The sequence below is a fragment of the Mus musculus genome, chromosome 6, assembly GCF_000001635.26.
Source record: "Mus musculus strain C57BL/6J chromosome 6, GRCm38.p6 C57BL/6J".
Taxonomy (NCBI): Eukaryota; Metazoa; Chordata; class Mammalia; order Rodentia; family Muridae; genus Mus; species Mus musculus.
Genome location: NC_000072.6, coordinates 146196115 through 146213787, shown reverse-complemented (window position 1 = coordinate 146213787; position 17673 = coordinate 146196115). Strand labels below are relative to the sequence as shown.

At 44.6% G+C, this 17673-nt stretch overlaps 1 protein-coding gene and 1 long non-coding RNA gene across 5 annotated transcripts in view; one reads left to right on the top strand and one right to left on the bottom strand.

The window, feature by feature from the left end:
* The window catches only part of Itpr2 (inositol 1,4,5-triphosphate receptor 2), a 393960-nt gene that overhangs the window by 288471 nt on the left and 87816 nt on the right, over positions 1–17673 (top strand). The gene's annotated exons all lie outside the window — the stretch shown is intronic.
* On the bottom strand, positions 8037–16385 carry Gm35707. The gene is made up of 3 exons (XR_378176.3): positions 16363–16385; positions 15952–16030; positions 8037–8833 (listed from the first exon to the last, which is right to left on the bottom strand). It is a non-coding gene; the product is annotated as a predicted gene, 35707 (long non-coding RNA).

The window sequence follows — 17673 nt, the reverse complement described above, 5'->3', positions numbered from 1 at the left end:
TATGAACCCCAAAAGATCAGACAGGAGCCGATTCAGTGCAATCATATCAGGGCCTTTATTCAAGCTGGCTTGGGCCCCTCAGCCCACTGCCAACATGGTTTTGGTGGAGAGGAGCCCTGAACATCTATTGGGGTAAAGTTTTATAGAAAGCAGCAAGCCAGGTGGGGTGGTGTGTGTGTGTGTGTGTGTGTGTTTCTAGCCTGGCAAGCATCTAATTGGAGTGTTCCCATGTCCTTTAGCATAATTGGCTGGTGCACGAACCCTACCCTCTTAAGGCCCAAATAAACCCTTCCTTCTGTAAGTTAATATTGGCTGTTGTATTTTATCACAGCAATAGAGAACTAACGAATATGCAGGGAGGCAGAGGCGGGAGAGCTCGCTGGCTGGCTTATTTTGCAGAAGCAATTAGACCTGGTGTAGACCTCTGGCCTCTACACACACATGCACACATACATATACACATGCTCCCCAAATACACTAAAAATGATTATGGTTAATCTCCAGAATTGTTTACATAGTGAGCACACGTGTGTAAGATACGATTGTTCCATAGGTGAACTTTGATAATGGGGGAAATTTCCACTGAATGAACTTAATAAAACAGTTTAAAAATTATCTTAAAATTATAAGAGTTGGATGTAGTGGTAACACATTAATACCAACTTGAGGGGGTGAAGGTCAGAGAACAGAGGTTCAAGGTCAGCTTCAGCTGCATGAGACCCATCACGTAAAAACTGTATGGTTGTCATATGAAGTTGCAAAACCTAAACTGGCTTTGATTGTCTGAGTATACAATATTCCCCGGCTTGCTCACAGTGGTGAGGGTAAAGTCATCAGCCGTTCCCCCCACCTCAGCACACACACACCCCACAAACCACACACACCACACAGATACAGCATACACAAACCACACACAAACACGCACAGACACACACCACACACATACCACACATATTACATACACACCACACACACAAGGCACCACACATGTACATAACACACACACACACATGCAACACACGCACATACCACACAGACATAACACAAACCACACATACTATACATACACACTACATACACATACATACGCACACCCCACATGCACATACCACACTCACATGCACCATGCACACACAACACACACCACATGCACCACACACACCACATGCATGCACACTCACAAGCACACACACACATACCACACATATATACTACACACACACACACACACACACACACACACATGCACACCACACGCACACACCACATGCACCACACACACCACATGCATGCACACTCACAAGCACACATACACATACCACACACACACTACACACACCCCACATATACCACACACACACCACACGCACTCACACTCACAAGCATGCACACATATGCTCTGTAGTGAACTTACACTCTGTAGGGATGGTTCCCTTGCTTGATGTCACATTGTTTGTTGTGCTTTGCCTGTGTTCTTCATTACCCTCTTAAAGTCAAGGTTGCAGGTGTGGGTTGCTGTGCCTATCTCAGGTTTGGGGTCTTAGATATTTTTTAAATTTAGGAGTACTCTGTCTGCATGTACACCTACATGCCAGAAGAAGCCATTAGATCCCTTTCTAGGTGGTCGTCCACCATGTAGTTGCTGGGAATTGAACTTAGGATCCCTGGAAGAGTAGCCAGTGTTCTTAACTGCTGAGCCATGTCATCTCCCTTCTTTAATCTGAGGTCTTATTCTTGAATGTCACTAGGTGCCTAGTACTTACTGTGTTTGTGATAAAGCTGTTTGGAAAGTAGTTCTTTTCTGGTGTAATGGCCGAGAGAATTGTGGGTATGTGAGCCTCATAGATTGCTCAGGCCCGTCTCTTGTGTCTGTTGATCAGTGTGTGTTTTAGAATTACTCAACGAGGCACAGAACAGTACCAGGAAACTGCAATAAAATAATACTGGATCTGGATGGTAAACTGTTAAATTAAGGAGAGCAACCCTTCACACCAAAACCAAAACAAAACGCAACACAACAAAGCAAAACAAAACACAACAACAACAATAACAAAAAAACCAAAACCCTGTTAAATTATACAGTAGGGGGAAATTTTTGAAAAGCCCCTGGATAATATTTCTGTTATCAATGAAAGAGGCTCCATTGTAGGGATATAAACTCGATTATTTTAGGGGATGTCATCTGGCCATCTGTCTGTAACGTATACAGGCATACCCATCCATGTTTAAGTATTTGACAGCTGCATGAGGCTTGGAAACCATTCGCTAGTTGGTGCCACTATATGGGGACTTCCCCAGTGCCAGCTAGTAAATATTTTAGGGTTGTGAGGCCATCCTGTCTGCTGCACACACTGTCTTCTGCAGTTCTAGTGTTGAAACAGCCATGGTCCACGTGTAAACAAGCCAGTCTGACTGCGTTACCCAATAAAACTGCTTTTTATGAAACAGGCACCAGAACAGATATCACCCATGAGGGCTGTGTTGCCAACCCCTGCGGTAAATGGCACTTATAATCTTCATAGTTTCCCATGCCCCATATTTGAAATAACCTCCTGATGACTGTCTGGGTCTGCAAGATGGCTCAGCAAGAAAAACTCTTGTCCCCAAACCTGGCAACCTGAGCTCTGTTCCCGGAACCCACATGATGTAAGGAAAGACAACTCCCACAGGTTGTCCTCTGACCACCATGCTCTGTGACACATGTCCCATCCCCCACAGGTAAAGAATTAGGTATTAAAAATTGAGAAAAAAAATTAGTCATTTATTTTTGTAGTTGTTTTTAGTCTTTATTTTTGAGTCAGAATCTCATGTAGCCTGAGCTTGCAGGAACTTGCTATGTAGCCGAGGATGGATTTGATCCTCTGACCTTTTACCTTCACCTCTAGTGTATTGGGATTCTAGCTGTGACCAACTATATACAGTCAAAATTTTAAAAGTGAAAGTGTGTGTGTGTGTGTGTGTGTGTGTGTGTGCTGATTGTGAGCACAGGAGTGTGGAGGTTCATGGAGGCCCTTATGAGCTCCCTGGAGCTAAAGTTACAGCCAGTTGTGAGTCACACCACATGGGTACTAGAAACAGAGGCCAGGCCCTCTGTCAGATCTCTGTGCTCATAACTGCTGAGCCACCTCTCCGACTCACATTTGTACTTTTTAATTTCACCTTGTTTTCTTTTTTGGCGGTGGTGCTGGGGACTGAACTCAAATGGCCAGGCCCTCGAGGCAAGGGCTCTACCGCCAGGCTGCTCTCCACTCCAGCCTTTCTCTCTCTGGGTGGTCCTAACCCACACAAAGAGCGGCATACACTTTATGTTTCTAAATAGACATGAAAGGAAGATGTTAGAGGTTAGGTTTCTATTGCTGTTATAAAACATGACCATAAGCAACTTGTGGAGGAAAGGGTTCCTCTTGCTTACACTTCAACACCCCAGTCTTATCACTGAGGGAAGTCAGGGTGGGAACTCAAAGCAGGAACTCGGAGGCAGGAGCTAAAACAGAGATCATGGAGAAGTGCTGCTTATTGGCTTGTTTCACCTGGCTTGCTCAGCTTGCTTTTATATGTATCCCAGGACCACCTGCCTGGGGGTGCCACCACCCATAGTAGACTGTCCCCATCTCCCCACCAATCAGTAATTGAGAAATAAACCACAGACCCATCTAGTGGGGGCATTTCCTTAATTGAGGGTTCTAGCTTCCAAAATGACTTGATCTGGTATCAACTTGACATAAAACCACACAGGACTTAGGATTCCATGGTTGTAAGACTTGCCTATACCATGGACCGTGGGACCACTAACTATATAGCAGGGCAGGCAGGTGTATGTTACCCGGTGGGTCTGGAAGATGATCACGTCCTCCGTGAACCAAGACCGTGACTGAACCAAGCAGAAACGAAGCAGGAGGGAAGATCTAGGGGTGAAGGCACAGGACAAAGGGGTGTCTAGCACGGGCCACAGATGTTTCTTGCTTGTGCCTGATATGGACTTGAGAAACATTTGGAAGCAAACGGGATTCTCAGATGGAGTTAGCTCAAGTTCCCTGATTCTGTCTGCTGAGACTCGGGTTGGGTGCATCTCCATGTCACCCTTGACCATTCACCCAGGGTCTCTTTACTCAAGCTGTCTCAAACCACAGTTTTTAAAAACATGTCTCTGACCTTCTGCCCATCTCAGCTTCCTTCTCTTGGTGTCTGATAGGCCAATCACCTGACCATACACAACTTTCCACTCTTTTCCTTCCTCCCTTCTGTGTGGTTCCCCCTCTTTGCTGTCACCCCAACCTGACAGCTGCTTACTTTCTCTCTGTCCGCACCTTCCTCTTCTCAGAAGTTAAAGAAATTGGCCTCCACCTATCAAGCAGATATTTATCTCCTAAAAAACAAACAAGTAAGCAAAAGTCTCACAATGAAAGAGATGAAGGAAAGAAGCCCGTGTCTGTCTCCTTCTGTCTGCATACTCCTTAGCATGATAAAGTACTATAAGACTCTGCAGCTTTGGACAATGGTTGGACACCAGGCAGTGGGGTGGGCGGCATCTGACCCAGAGCACGTGCCAGTCTTACTAAGGGTTTTAGTCTTCTGCTTGGCCCTTCCCAGCTTCTCCTCCGGGACCTGACATTTTCATTTCCTGTCGGCAGTAAACCCTGTGTGCTGAGGAGGAAGGGAAACTGTGACTTGTTCTGAAGTCCCCCCTCCCTGTCCTCCACACCCCAGACTCTTTCCGTTGCTAGCTACTTTACCAACTGGAATGTGCTAGGGAAAGTGAGGATGAGGCTTGGCCAGCTCCTAGGGAAAGAGTTGGCTATGGGTAGATGACGTTTTCTGAGCTGGAGGTAGGAAAGCAGGGGAGTGGAATAGAGCAATGAGCTTGGCCCTAGCCCATGGGTGCTTGGGAATCAATGTGACATTAAGATAAAGCAATGTAAGGGTCCAGCTGCGAGCTTCATTCCTGGGAAGAGAAGCTAGGCTTGAACATCAAGGTATACAGATGTATGTATAGATGGTGTTTGAAGTTGTGCTATAGATGAGATTTCCGAGGAAGCAACTGGAACAAAGGGAGTAAGCCAAGAGAAAAACCTAGAGAGATTTCAAATATTAAAGAGGGTTAAGGGGACAAGAGAAAAGAATCCCTCAGGAATGGCTGGAAATGAGAGAACTGGATAAAGACAGGGTAGTGAGACTCAGCAAGAAGGCCAGACAATCGGCCTCAAGTACTCCGAGAGGAGGTGCACCTCTATGTAGCTATCCCGTGATGAGCAATCTGTTTTTCTGGCTGGCATCCAAACTGGACCCTAATGAGCAGAGGAGCTGAGAGGTCACACCGGTGACAAAGGACACCAGAGACTCAGGGAAGCAGCCATCCGAAGCAGTTTAACCTGTCGAACCCCACTTTAAGCAGAGTGAAAGAAGAATCTCAGATCTAAGTCGTCATTACCAATCAAGTCCTTGTCCCCTACCTCTACCCCCTGCCCCTCACCCCTGCCATGTCTGGGGGTCAAGGTGACTGGTGCTCATCATTCTGAGCATCTCCCAGCCGCTCTTCAGAAAGTGTGTGTGTGTGTGTGTGTGTGTGTGTGTGTGTGTGTGTGTGTGTGTGTGTTTGTGTGTTATCCTGTTTAAAATATCCACATGCCAGGGTTCTTTGAACTCTTCTTACTGGTGTTCTCTTAGGCCAGTGGCATTGCTTCCCAGGGTCCTGTGTGCAAGAGCAGATCTCTGTCCTTGCCAAGGGCTTGTCTCAGTGAGTCCTCACTCTGTGTGACCCTCCGTGGCTCTCATCTGTGAGGCACGCTTTGGACCCTGGTGACAGTGTTAATTAAATGTCTATGGACTTGGGAGTCACAGCGAGGCCCTTTGCGCAAATGTTTGAGACAAAGCTGGAGGGATAGAAACATGACCATCCAGGAACTCATTAGAGAATGGAAGGGCTCAGACTCACCCAGGGGTTCACATGCTAAGTGGGCGAGGCAAGAGAACCTGCAAATGACCTCCAGAAGGAGTAAAGAAATCTGTCTGCTCAGCTTTCACAGTGCGCAGTTTCTGTGGGTAAGCTTTGGTGGTTGGTTCCTCTCTATCAACCAGTTTTACTGAGTCTGTTTCAGATTCCAGGTCTTAGCTTGTTTTCAGCCAGCGTTGGTCACTCCCACACCTTTAACACCTAATTTAGACACGAGTGTCTCCAAGCTTCAGGATGTGAGTGGGGCCAGGCAGCCAGGCCCTTCCTGGCTTCTCCTCGGGGACCTGACATTTCCCGTTCCTGTAGGTGGTAGACCAGAAGTACTGAGGAGGAAGGAAACCTTGTCTCGTCTCCTCTGCCTGCCCCTAGGTTAATCTGGCTCCCCTTCCTCATTGAATGGTTTGTCCTATAAGCAGTCATCCAGGGAGAAATCCATGTTCTCTTGGATCCACCCACTTCCCTGACTAGACTGTTGGAAGGCCAACCCTCCCATGAGCTCTGCACTCCTCTGGCAGCCTCTGGGCTCCATTTCCACTTTAACCCTTTTCAGTCACTCTTCTTAAAAAAGTCAAAGTGACAGTTTGCTGGAGATGCTTGTCTTGTCACTCAGCCTGAAGCTTTTGGCTGGCGAGGTCTGGCTGACAAACGCTCCAGCTTTCGATGTTCATTATGGTTGCGCTCATGGTACCCGTACATTTTGTTTACTTGGGTTTATTTATTTGGGTTCCTGTCTAACAAGTCCTTAGCATCTGCCCTAAGTCTCCTCTGGCCAGCTAGGGATCCTCTGTGACTTGTAATGCCAGGATGCGCTCAGTAACTTCACTGGCAGAGAAGAGAGTTGGCATGCAAAGGAGCTAGAACATTTGGCTCTGTGTCTTCTCAGAGCTTGTGATGCTAACTGAACTCTTGAGACCCCTGTCCCGTCCCTCCCGCCCCCATCCTTCAAAACTGCTTGGTCAGCTTCTTCAACCTTTCCTCTAATTCAATCATAGGGGTTCCCAAATTCACTCCAATGGTTATGGGTGCGTGTAAGTATCTGCATCTGTCTCAGTCAGCTGCTGGTAGGGCCTCTCAGAGGACAGCCATGCTAGGCTCCTGTCTGTAAGCACATCATAGCATCAATAATAGTGTCAGGCCTTGGTGCCCCCTCCCCCCACCATGAGATGGATCCTAAGCTGGGCAAGTCCCTGGACAGCCTTTCCTTCAGTCTCTTCTCCATTTTTGTCCCTGAAGGTCTTTTAGTCCGGAACAATTCTGGGCCAGAAATTTTGACTGTGGGTTGGTAACCCTGTTCCCTTCACTTGGAGCTCTGTCTATCTCTGGAGATGAACTCTGCCAGTTCCCTCTCCTCACTGTTGGACATTTTAGTTAAGTTCACGCCTATTGAGTCCTGCAAGTCTCTCACCTCCCAGGTTCCTGGGACTTTCTAGAGGGCGCCTCACCTCCCACCCCCAGGAGCTGCCTATTTCCATTCATTCTCCTGGTCCTGTGGGTTTCACTCCTGTTCATCCACCCTATAACTGATCCTGTCCCTCTTTTCTCCTCTCCCTCCCCTCTCCTACCCAGATTTCTCCATCCCTCTGCCTCCCATGATTATTTTGTTTCCCCTTCTAATTAGGATTGAAGCATCCTCACTCGTGTCTTCTTTCTTGTTTAACTTTCGGTCTGTGGATTGTATCCTGGGTATTCTGTACTTTTTGGCTAATATTCACTTATCAGTAAGTACATACCATGCATATCCTTTCGAGTCTAGTTTACCTCACTCAGGAGGATATTTTCTAGTTCCATCTATTTGCCTAAAAAATTCATGATGTCCTTATTTTTAATAGCTGAATACTGTTCCATTGTATAAATGAACCACATTTTCTGTATCCATTCTTTGGTTGAAGGACATCTGGGTTGTTTCCAGCTTCTGGCTATTACAAATAAGGCTGCTATGAACATAGTGGAACACATGTCCTTGTGATATGCTGGAGCATCTTTTGGGTAATATGCCCAGGAGTGGTATAGCTGGGTCTTCAGGTAGAGCTATTTCTAATTTTTCTGAGGAACCATCAGATTGATTTCCAGAGTAGTTGTACCAGTTTGCAATTCCACCAGTAATGGAGGAGTGTTCCTCTTTCTTCACATCCTTGAGCTGAGATTCACCTTGCCTGTTTGCTCCTTTGCTGGGTGGATGGGTGGAGGTTCATCTGAGCAGTAATCCCTTCCTTTACAAATCACTCCATGGAACACAAGATGACCTTTCTAGTCCCTGTTACTCAGTTGAACAGAGAGACAGTGGTGTCGTGATAGATCTCATCTGGCGTAGCTCAGAAATAGAAAGCTAGAGAGATATCCATGGAGAGAGAGCTTCTCTCAGCTGCTGAGACTCCACCCCTGATTTTACATCTGTCTAATTTGTGGGCTTCACATTGCTCTCTGAGCCTGCCAGTGGTTTTGTAGACTGCAGTAGGACTCACCACTATAATTTCAAGCCTTCAATTAACACAGTTTGCAGTGGCTTTGTCAAGACTATGAGCAATTGACTCACTCTTCCAAGAGGAGATCTGCTGAGTAGATAAGAGCTGGAGAGTAATCGGGCTTCTCTGATGAGCAAGGGAGTTTGCCCAGGCCCCTGAGGAGCCACAGGAACTGTGACCCTCCAGAAGTTTTCTGCTGTTTGTGTCACTGCAAGGCTCCCTCCATGTCTTAGAAAGGTCAAGCTGTGATGGAAGGTCGGCAGGACCAGAAATAGTCGCTCAACGTGGATGAGCCCACTCACCCAGTAGTTATGCTGCATGCAACAGTTCTTAGTTTCCCGGGCAAGCAGAAGTGCTGCTGTGGTAGCTCAGACTCCCCCACTCCTTCCACAGGCAGCTGCTCATCTCTCCATCCCCTGCCCTGAGGAAAACACAGAGAATATTGGAAACAGAGACAGAATTAGAATGCTTTTGGCCAGAGAAGCGTGCAACATCCTTCCTGGTTTGGGTATCATTATGAGGAATTATAGTTTGGTTCTAGAAATAGCAATTAAAATACTTTCTAAAATTTACATAGAATATGCCCATTTGTCATTTGGAAAGTTAAACATAGGGGTCATTTTAAAGTTGAATTGCCAAGTAATGAAACAAAAAGTAATTATGCTATGTAGTCATCTGTCACCCAACGTCCAGCTGTCCATCCAGCAACCGTTAAGCATCCCTTGTCTGCTAACCACATGTTTAGATACGAGGGGTATAACTGTAAGTAAAACCACAGCAGTCCAAGGACTCATATTCTGGACGAGAGAGACACTATCATAGAATAAGGATGACTCCACACACCTGTGTCAAAGGCAACATCCTTTCAAATTATAAAAACCAATTTTATTATTGAATCCATATCTACTGTATATTACATACAGTCTAGAAAACTTTCTATAAGATAATTATTATGTCAATGGTAGTGAAGTAACTTTATCCATTTTAATATAGAGAGAACAATGAGCTTAGGAATGAGAGCTTTGGGCGAGGGCTCGCTGTCATGTGGTTTATGAAATACATCTTGTATATCTGATCCCAATTTCAGTTCCTTTTTGAAAATGTGTTTAGTTCACCTGTTAGTAAGGATCTTTTTGTGTTTATATTTTTCTACTGTTTTAAAGGAAAACCTTAAAAAAGGAAAGTTTGTTAATTTTAGTTTTTAAAAATGTGGATTTTTAGTGGAGAGTCCAAATTGTTTCTAGTGATAATATCTGCCGCGAGGACAGAATTTGGCAAATGTTATTTAGGCAGAAGCTACGTGGTGGAATCTCACTGAGTTTCTGAGTCAGAAGGAGGGGGCTGGGATCTTCTTTTCCAGCTTCTACATGTTGCTCCTGCCTTCCAGCAGGCACAGTCTGTCAGGGGGTATGAACAGTTTGGAGGAGAGCTGTTTCCCCAACGTGAAAACTCTGGTGTGTTCTGAAGGAGAACTTAATAAACACATTTTTTTTTCTGGATGAAAAATGAATTTCAATCTTTACTGCATAGAGAACAATAAAGCTTCTACTCTTAATGCTATGTGAATTAAACCCAAGTTTGTAAAAAGAAAGCTTTGTTCCTTTAATAAGACTAAGCCTGCCTTCTTTGTAAGAAAACACCTGTTGTGTCCCATGGTAAGGAGAAGCCTGCCTGCTCCTTCTGTTCTCTCTGCAGCTTCTATTTTCCCCCGTTTTCTCTGCATTCTGCACATTGCTCTATTTACTTATTTATTTGTTTATTTATTTATTTTATTAAACTAGTAAAATTTATTTTAAAATATACAATTTTGTATTGGCATTTTTAAGTCATCAAGATATTTTATAATAGTTAAATGCCTCTTAAATATACATGATATCTTCTGAAGCTAAAAGTAATATGCATTCAGCCAGTTTTAAAAATCTATTTGGAACATTAAACATGATAAAAGTAGGAAAAAAGTTTCTTATGAAGTCCTCTATGAAAGGAAATTGTGACAGGTTCCTGATTAGACAGAAACTGTTCCATCTCCAAGGGAGAATATGCAGTGTAACTGTGGCTTCATAGAACAGGTTGAGTTGTGTTTCTTATGTTTCTATTTTGTGGGATAGTTTGAAGAGTATTGATTGGTATTAGGTCTTCTATGAACATCTGATAGAACTCTGCACTGAATCCATCTGGTCTTAGGCTTTTTTCGGTTGGGAGACTTTTGATGACTGCGTCTGTTTCTTTAGGGCTTATGGGACTGTTTGGATGGTTTATCTGATCCTGGTTTAACTTCGGTATTTGCTATATGTCTAGAAAAATTGTCCATTTCATCCAGATTTTCCAGTTATGTTAAGTAAAGACTTTTGTAGTAGGATCTGTGATTTTTTTTTTAATTTCCTCAGTTTCTGTTGTTATGTTTCCCTTTTCATTTCTGATTTTGTTAATTAGCATACTGTCTCTGTGCCCTCTAGTTAGTCTGGTTGTTGATTCTCAACGAACCAGCTCCTGGTTTTGTTGATTCTTTGTAACGTTCTTTTTATTTCTACTTGGTTGATTTCAGCTCTGAGTTTGAATATTTACTGTGGTCTACTCCTCTTGGGTGTATTTGCTTCTTTTTGTTCTAGAGCTTTCAGGTATGCTGTTAAGCTGCTAGTATATGCTCTCTCCAGTTTCTTTTTGGAGGCACTCAGAGCTGAATTTTCCTCTTAGCACTGCTTTCATTGAGCCCCATAAGTTTTGGTATGATGTGCCTTCATTTTCATTAAATTCTAAACTGCCTTTAATTTCTTTCTTTATTTCTTCCTTGATCAAGTTATCATTGACTAGAGCATTGTTCAGCTTCCATGTGTATGTGTGCTTTCCGTTGTTTTTGTTGGTATTTAAGACCAGCCTTAGTCTGTGATGATCTAATAGAGTGCATGGGATTTTTTCAATCTTCGTGTATCTGTTGAGGCCTGTTTTGTGACCAATTGTATGGTCAATTTTGGAGAAGGTATCATGAGGTGCTGAGAAGAAGGTATATTCTTTTGATTCAGGATGCAATGTTCTATAGATATCTGTTAAATCCATTTGGTACATAACTTCTGTTAGTTTTAACTAACAGAACCCATTTGGTTCAACTTCTGTGTCTCTGTTTAGTTTGTGTTTGTCTTACCTGTGCTCACAGGGGTGTCTGACTCCTGAGAGACCTGCTCTGTCCTGGTGGTATTTGGGTATGGAGCGCTGTGGCACAGGATCAGCTCTGGGCACTGTGGCCTACTAAAAACATTTTAAAATACTTGGTTCCATTGGGCCATTTCTCTCTCTCTCTCTCTCTCTCTCTCTCTCTCTCTCTGTCTCTGTGTGTGTGTGTTGTAGTACATGTGTCTGTCTGATGCTTGTGAATATGTGATGCATGTATGTGTATATTGTGGTTTGTGTATATATAGGTGTGTGGGTAGTATGTGTGTGTGTGTTGCATGTGTGGGTAGTATGTGTGTAGGGGTGTGTGTGTGTGTGTGTGTGTGTGTGTGTGTGTGTGTGTGAGTCTGCATGTGTGTTGGTGTTTGTCTTGCTTTGAAAGCCATTTCCTCATATCATTAAAGGGTTTTTCTAAAACTGACTTTGCCATAATTTAAGACACACCCTTACAATTGAGTTTAGAGCATCTGAAAATTAAGAGCTTTCACCTGTAATAATTAACTCTGCTCAACTCCTTCTTACTTTTGCACATTCCCTTTGTCTTAACTTCCACTATTATGGAAATAACTACCAGATCTCTAAGAGTTATAATGGATTTTTAAAAAAAAGATTAGATCTATAAAAAAACAAGTGTTTTCGAAACTCTTGGTAAAGATACTGTGGCGATCCATGCCAGCAATCCCAACACTCTGGCATCAAGAGACAGGAGGATTGCCTCAAGTTCCAGTCCAGGTTGTGTTGTATGGTGTGCTCCAGGCCAGCCTAAACTAGGTCCTGTCTGAGTGGAGGAGAGAAACGGATGACGTATAAGTAAAATGATTGTGGGAAGAAGCTCTGAGTAGATGTCGGCATTCTGGGGTCCCTCCTCCAATCCTACTGTGGTTAGGGAACCAGTTATCAATTAATGTTTCCTTGACTCTCGTGTCATGAGAGAACAAATGAACCGAGAGACACAGACAGTAGAGGTTTATTTAGCAAAGCCAAGGCCAGTACATTCCAGAAAGAGGTGGGAGGGCTTGGGAAGGGCTGACTAGGAGGGTGCATGGCAGCTCCCTGTGCTCCGTGCTGTACATTTTATAAAGCTTTATGAATATTCATGAGGTGGGTAGCATATTCATGGAGATAAGCTGGCCTTTCCCCTTCCAAATCCTGGATGACCTGGATCTCCCTTTTAAGGCATTTCTTCGCAGAATCCTCTTGAGAAGGCCAGAGGATGTAAACCCACAGTATAGGTGACAATGTGGTGAAGTGTGGTCTCTTAAGGATGCATACCCTTTGTTAGTACATACGTGTGGCATTTGGGAACGTGTTCTGATGTCTCAGTTTTTGAAATAGCCAGAACAGCCTGCAGCTTCAAAGACATTTGACCACAAGGGATTTCTCACCTTCTGGAGAAGGCCACCAAGATGCAACTGCAGTCTCCTTGGTTACCTCAGCACTAGCTTCTGGCCTACCCAATCTCAGAGAAACAGTTCCTTATTTCATGTGGATGAGTGGTGTGTGAATGCATGTGTGTACATGCATTCAGTGCCTGTGTGTGTCCCCAAGTGCATGTGTGTGTGTGTGTGAGAGAGAGAGAGAGAGAAAGAGAGAGAGAGAGAGAGAGAAAGAGAGAGAGAGAATGCATTTTTGTATGTGTGTGTGAGAGAATGTTTGTAGTGCCTGTGTGTGTCTCCAAGTGCATTTCTGTCTGTGTGTCTTAAGTGCATTTGTGTGTGTATGTGTGTCTGAGTGCATTTATATGTGTGTGTGTCTGAGTGTATTTGTGTGTGTATGTTTGAGTTCATGTGTATGCGTGTGCATGTGTGTGTGGAGAGTTGTGTGTGTTTCTTTATTTTGGGGCTCTGGTCTTTCAGCCTGGAGGTCTGTGTATCCTTCCCAGCTGCCTCTGGGTGCTCAGTCCTGGTTTGTCAAGCTCTCTTTCTCAGAAATGTCACCTGAATCTTCTTCTCTGCCACAGCCAACCTTTTCACGAACCTTGCTTTCTTTGGGTTCTTAAGAGCCATTTTTGGATGTAAAAGGAAACATCGTTTCTCTCTTTCTGGTCCAGTTTTGATGTAAAATACATTCTAGACAACATTGGATTGGAGAGCAAGGATGATTGGGCAAGAAACAAAGAACTTTGTAAGAAAGAAGGATGGCTTATTTTCCCTCCTACCCGTTTGATCTGTTGGTGAGGTGTGGGGCTTCACGGCTTCTGTTGTTCTTCCTGTCCCTTCTCTCCTGTCTCCTCACTCTGGTGTTCTCACCACCTCCCTTCGGGAAACTCTGCAAGTTCCTTCTCCGTCTCCGTCTCCGTCTCCTTCTCCTTCTCCTTCTCCTTCTCCTTCTCCTTCTCCTTCTCCTTCTCCTTCTCCTTCTCCTTCTCCTTCTCCTTTCTTCTTCTTCTTCTTCTTCTTCTTCTTCTTCTTCTTCTTCTTCTTCTTCTTCTTCTTCTTCTTCTTCTTCTTCTTCTTCTTCTTTTTCTTCTTCTTTTTTTTTTTCCCCGAGACAGGGTTTCTCTGTGTAGCTCTGGCTGTCCTGGAACTCACTCTGTAGACCAGGCTGGCCTTGAACTCAGAAATCTGCCTGTCTCTGCCTCCCAAGTGCTGAGATTAAAGACATGTGCCACCATGCCCGGCTGCAATTTCCTTCTTAAGGGAAGACTCCTTATGTTCCCCCCAAGTCTTGTTCAACCTCAGGCGTATGGTGGAAGCCCGCCTCCTGGACTCTGAAGACTGGAGGCGAGGGCATGCTCCCCGCTCCTGGGAATGCTTTCTTGAGTGGCTGAATGCACCCTCTCTCAGCATCTGAGTGTTTTCTTGCTGAGAGCACAGAGCCAGGCTTCCTGTGGAAACCTGTTCTCAGCTGCCCTTTCCCTGCTCCTGACTGGGTAGCAGTTGGCCATCAACATCTTGGAAGGAGAGCCACTTCTGTGGGAGGTGTCTTATGAAGGGCTGTAGTGGTGGGTGAGCTCTGGGCACCATTTCCAGTCAGTTCTTCTTAATCCAGGATTTCCTTCTCAAAACAGAAGGATGGCAGAGAGTCTATTTCATCTTGCACGGAGAAGTTTCTTTGCAGCCTGTTTGTACTGTTTCACGCAGACTCCCTTACCGTAAAGCAGACTCAACAGATCAAAGCAGTCTCAAGGTTCTAGTCAGATGTCATAATCAGGCCGTCCTAGACCTAAGCTCCAGATGAAGGCTGAGGGAAGCGTCCTTTCCGCCCAATTTCTTATTTTCTGGCTGTTTTTGGCAGCCGAGACATATGCCAGACCCCATTATCCAACCATCACATGACACTGCTTGTATAGACCCGTCTGAGCCTGTGTTTTCCTCTTATTTAGGCATACTAGCTAATGGATTAGTGTTCAAACTCATATGTACCAGGGCTAATATATGAATGGGATTTTTTTGATATACCATGTTTAGTCCGAAATTATCGGTGCAGCGAATGTGTGATATTCTTGAAAGACCCATTACCTGTTCATTGTCTATGTTTATATATAAAGTTTATGTGAAGTAAGACTCTGAGCTCCACACACGGCCATTGAGTGTGGCCTTTTTTCTATGCCCACTCACTGGGACTTGTCTCACCCAGATCTTTACTTGGAACACAGAGTCACAGCTTTGAACCACAAACCACTTTCTCCTGTTTCTTTCCCTCCTGGGGACATTGCAGCCATTCTTTGAAACTCATCACAACACTTCTTGTGTGATTCTTTGCCTACTGCCAAATGCAGTGTGAATCCCTGCACGTTGGCTCCATCTCACCTCACAGGAACCACAGACCGGCAGCCATTTTAGCTCCTTCAGTACCCAGCTGGCACTTTGCTTAGGAGGTTGGTGGATGGACATCTTGTTTCTCTCCAAAGCCACAGCAATTAGACCTGGGTTTTGTCTATAACGGCATCGTGTGATCAGAAGAAGAACACTTGTTCTGAAGACAAAGGTCTTTCTGTTTTACAGAGGGGGATTGCCTCAAGCTTGCTCTGTCTTCTGCTGCTGCTGCTGCTTCAGGTGGGAATGATGCCTTCTGTGGAAGCATCATCACAAAGGCAGTCATGTGACTTCAGGCAGTCATGTGACTTCAGGCAGTCATGTGACTTCAGGCAGTCATGTGACTTCAGGCTATCGTGTGACTTTAGGCAGTCATGTGACTTCAGGCTATCGTGTGACTTTAGGCAATCATGTGACTTTAGGCAGTCATGTGACTTCAGGCAATCGTGTGACTTCAGGCAATCATATGACTTCAGACAATCATGTGACTTCGGGCTCCAGCTCACTCTTTGATCTGGAGAAAGCCAAACTCTATGCCACGGTTTTACTGATTAATAATAGTTGAACACACACTGAAAAAAAAATCCAGAGATTAGAAGTACTGAGGTATACTTACCATAGAACAGCATTCTGGTACAAATTCTGGCTTTCTGTTCAATCCTTTCTTGGAGCCAAATGAAATGAACATAGATATCCTGGTGGTAAGAAGACATATGCAAAACAGACATTTATATCATTTTCATTGTTACTGGAGTTGGGACTTTCTGGTCTGTCTTCATTCCCTAACTTTTGATTTTAAAAGTATACAGTGATCTTCAAGACCCTGTTGATGGATATCTATGTTTAAGGTTTATGTTATCCATATACATGTATTTTATGAGTGCACATACATATATTTTAGTGTTGCATTTATATTTTTACTTTAAAATTTCCATGTGTATGGGTGTTGTCTTAGTCAGGGTTTCTATTCCTGCACAAACATCATGACCAAGAAGCAGTTGGGGAGGAAAGGGTTTATTCAGCTTACACTTCCACATTGCTGTTCATCACTGAAGGAAATCAGGACTAGAACTCAGGCAGGTCAGGAATCAGGAGCTGATGCAGAGGCCATGGAGGGATGTTCTTTACTGGCTTGCTTCCCCTGGCTTGCTCAGCTTGCTTTCTTATAGAACCCAGACTACCAGCCCAGAGATGGTCCCACCCACAAGGGGCCTTTCCCCCTTGATCACTAATTGAGAAAATGCCTTACAACTGGATCTCATGGAGGCATTTCCTCAACCGAAGCTTCTCTCTCTGTGATAACTCCAGCTGTGTCAAGTTGACACAAAACTAGCCAGTACAGGTGTACATTTGTCTATTTGCCCAGCCCATGAAGTGCCTGCTGTGGCCAGGGGGTTATGACCTAGGACTGGAGTCACAGATGGTCTCTGTGAGAGCTGCCCTATCAGCACTGGGAACTGAGCCCAGGGGCTCTGGAATATTGGATTGAGGGATCCAGGGAGCTGAGAAAAGGAAGAGAGCAGTTTGACTCAAAGAATTGGGGTGAAGAAAATAGGAAAGTAACTGACTGATTGCCAAGTAGTTACTCAGGCTTGTGTTTGGTAAGGATTGAAGCCAAGAGAGCTCCATTCATTGCTAAAGTGGACGGGCACTGGCCTTGGTGAGAACTTGGCCTGTTAGCTCTGTTGGAAGTTCAGACCACTCAGCTCAGCTTAGTGACCTGAAACTTCTGTGTGGTATAGTTCAGACTGCTCTGTTGGGTCCAGGGTACTGGCCTCTGGTGACTTTTAATTTTGCATCCATTTCCTTGGTTGTGGCTCCAGACCTGACCAGCCCATTCCTTGGTTTCCTCTACAGTGACACTACAAGCTCTAGGTTTCTAGAAGCAAACTTTGGGTTTCTTTCCTAATGTATTTCTGTATTTGATTGAAGTAACTGGCACACCTTGCCTTTCCCCTGTTCATGTCAATCGTCCTGGACTTACACTAAGCAGATTTTCAACTCTGTAGTGGAATGGCTAAAGTAAGTGACTTATGAGGAGGGAAGATTCATTCTAAGTCACACTTTCAGAGTTTTTTGGCCATGGCTGTATTGCACATGGCTCTATTGTACAACATCATGGCTCTGTGGTGGGCTGGAGAAGATCATGGTAGAGTAGAGCTGTCTATCATGTTATCTAGGGAGCAGAAAAGAGGAAGAAATGAGAGGCCGTGAGTTTGATAAACTCTTCACGGGCACACAGGCCCTGACCCACCTTCCTCCCATAGGCCGGACCTCCAGCTTCCAATGGAGTCTCCAGCCTTCAGCACCAAGCTGTGTGATAGCTCGGGCTGGAAGC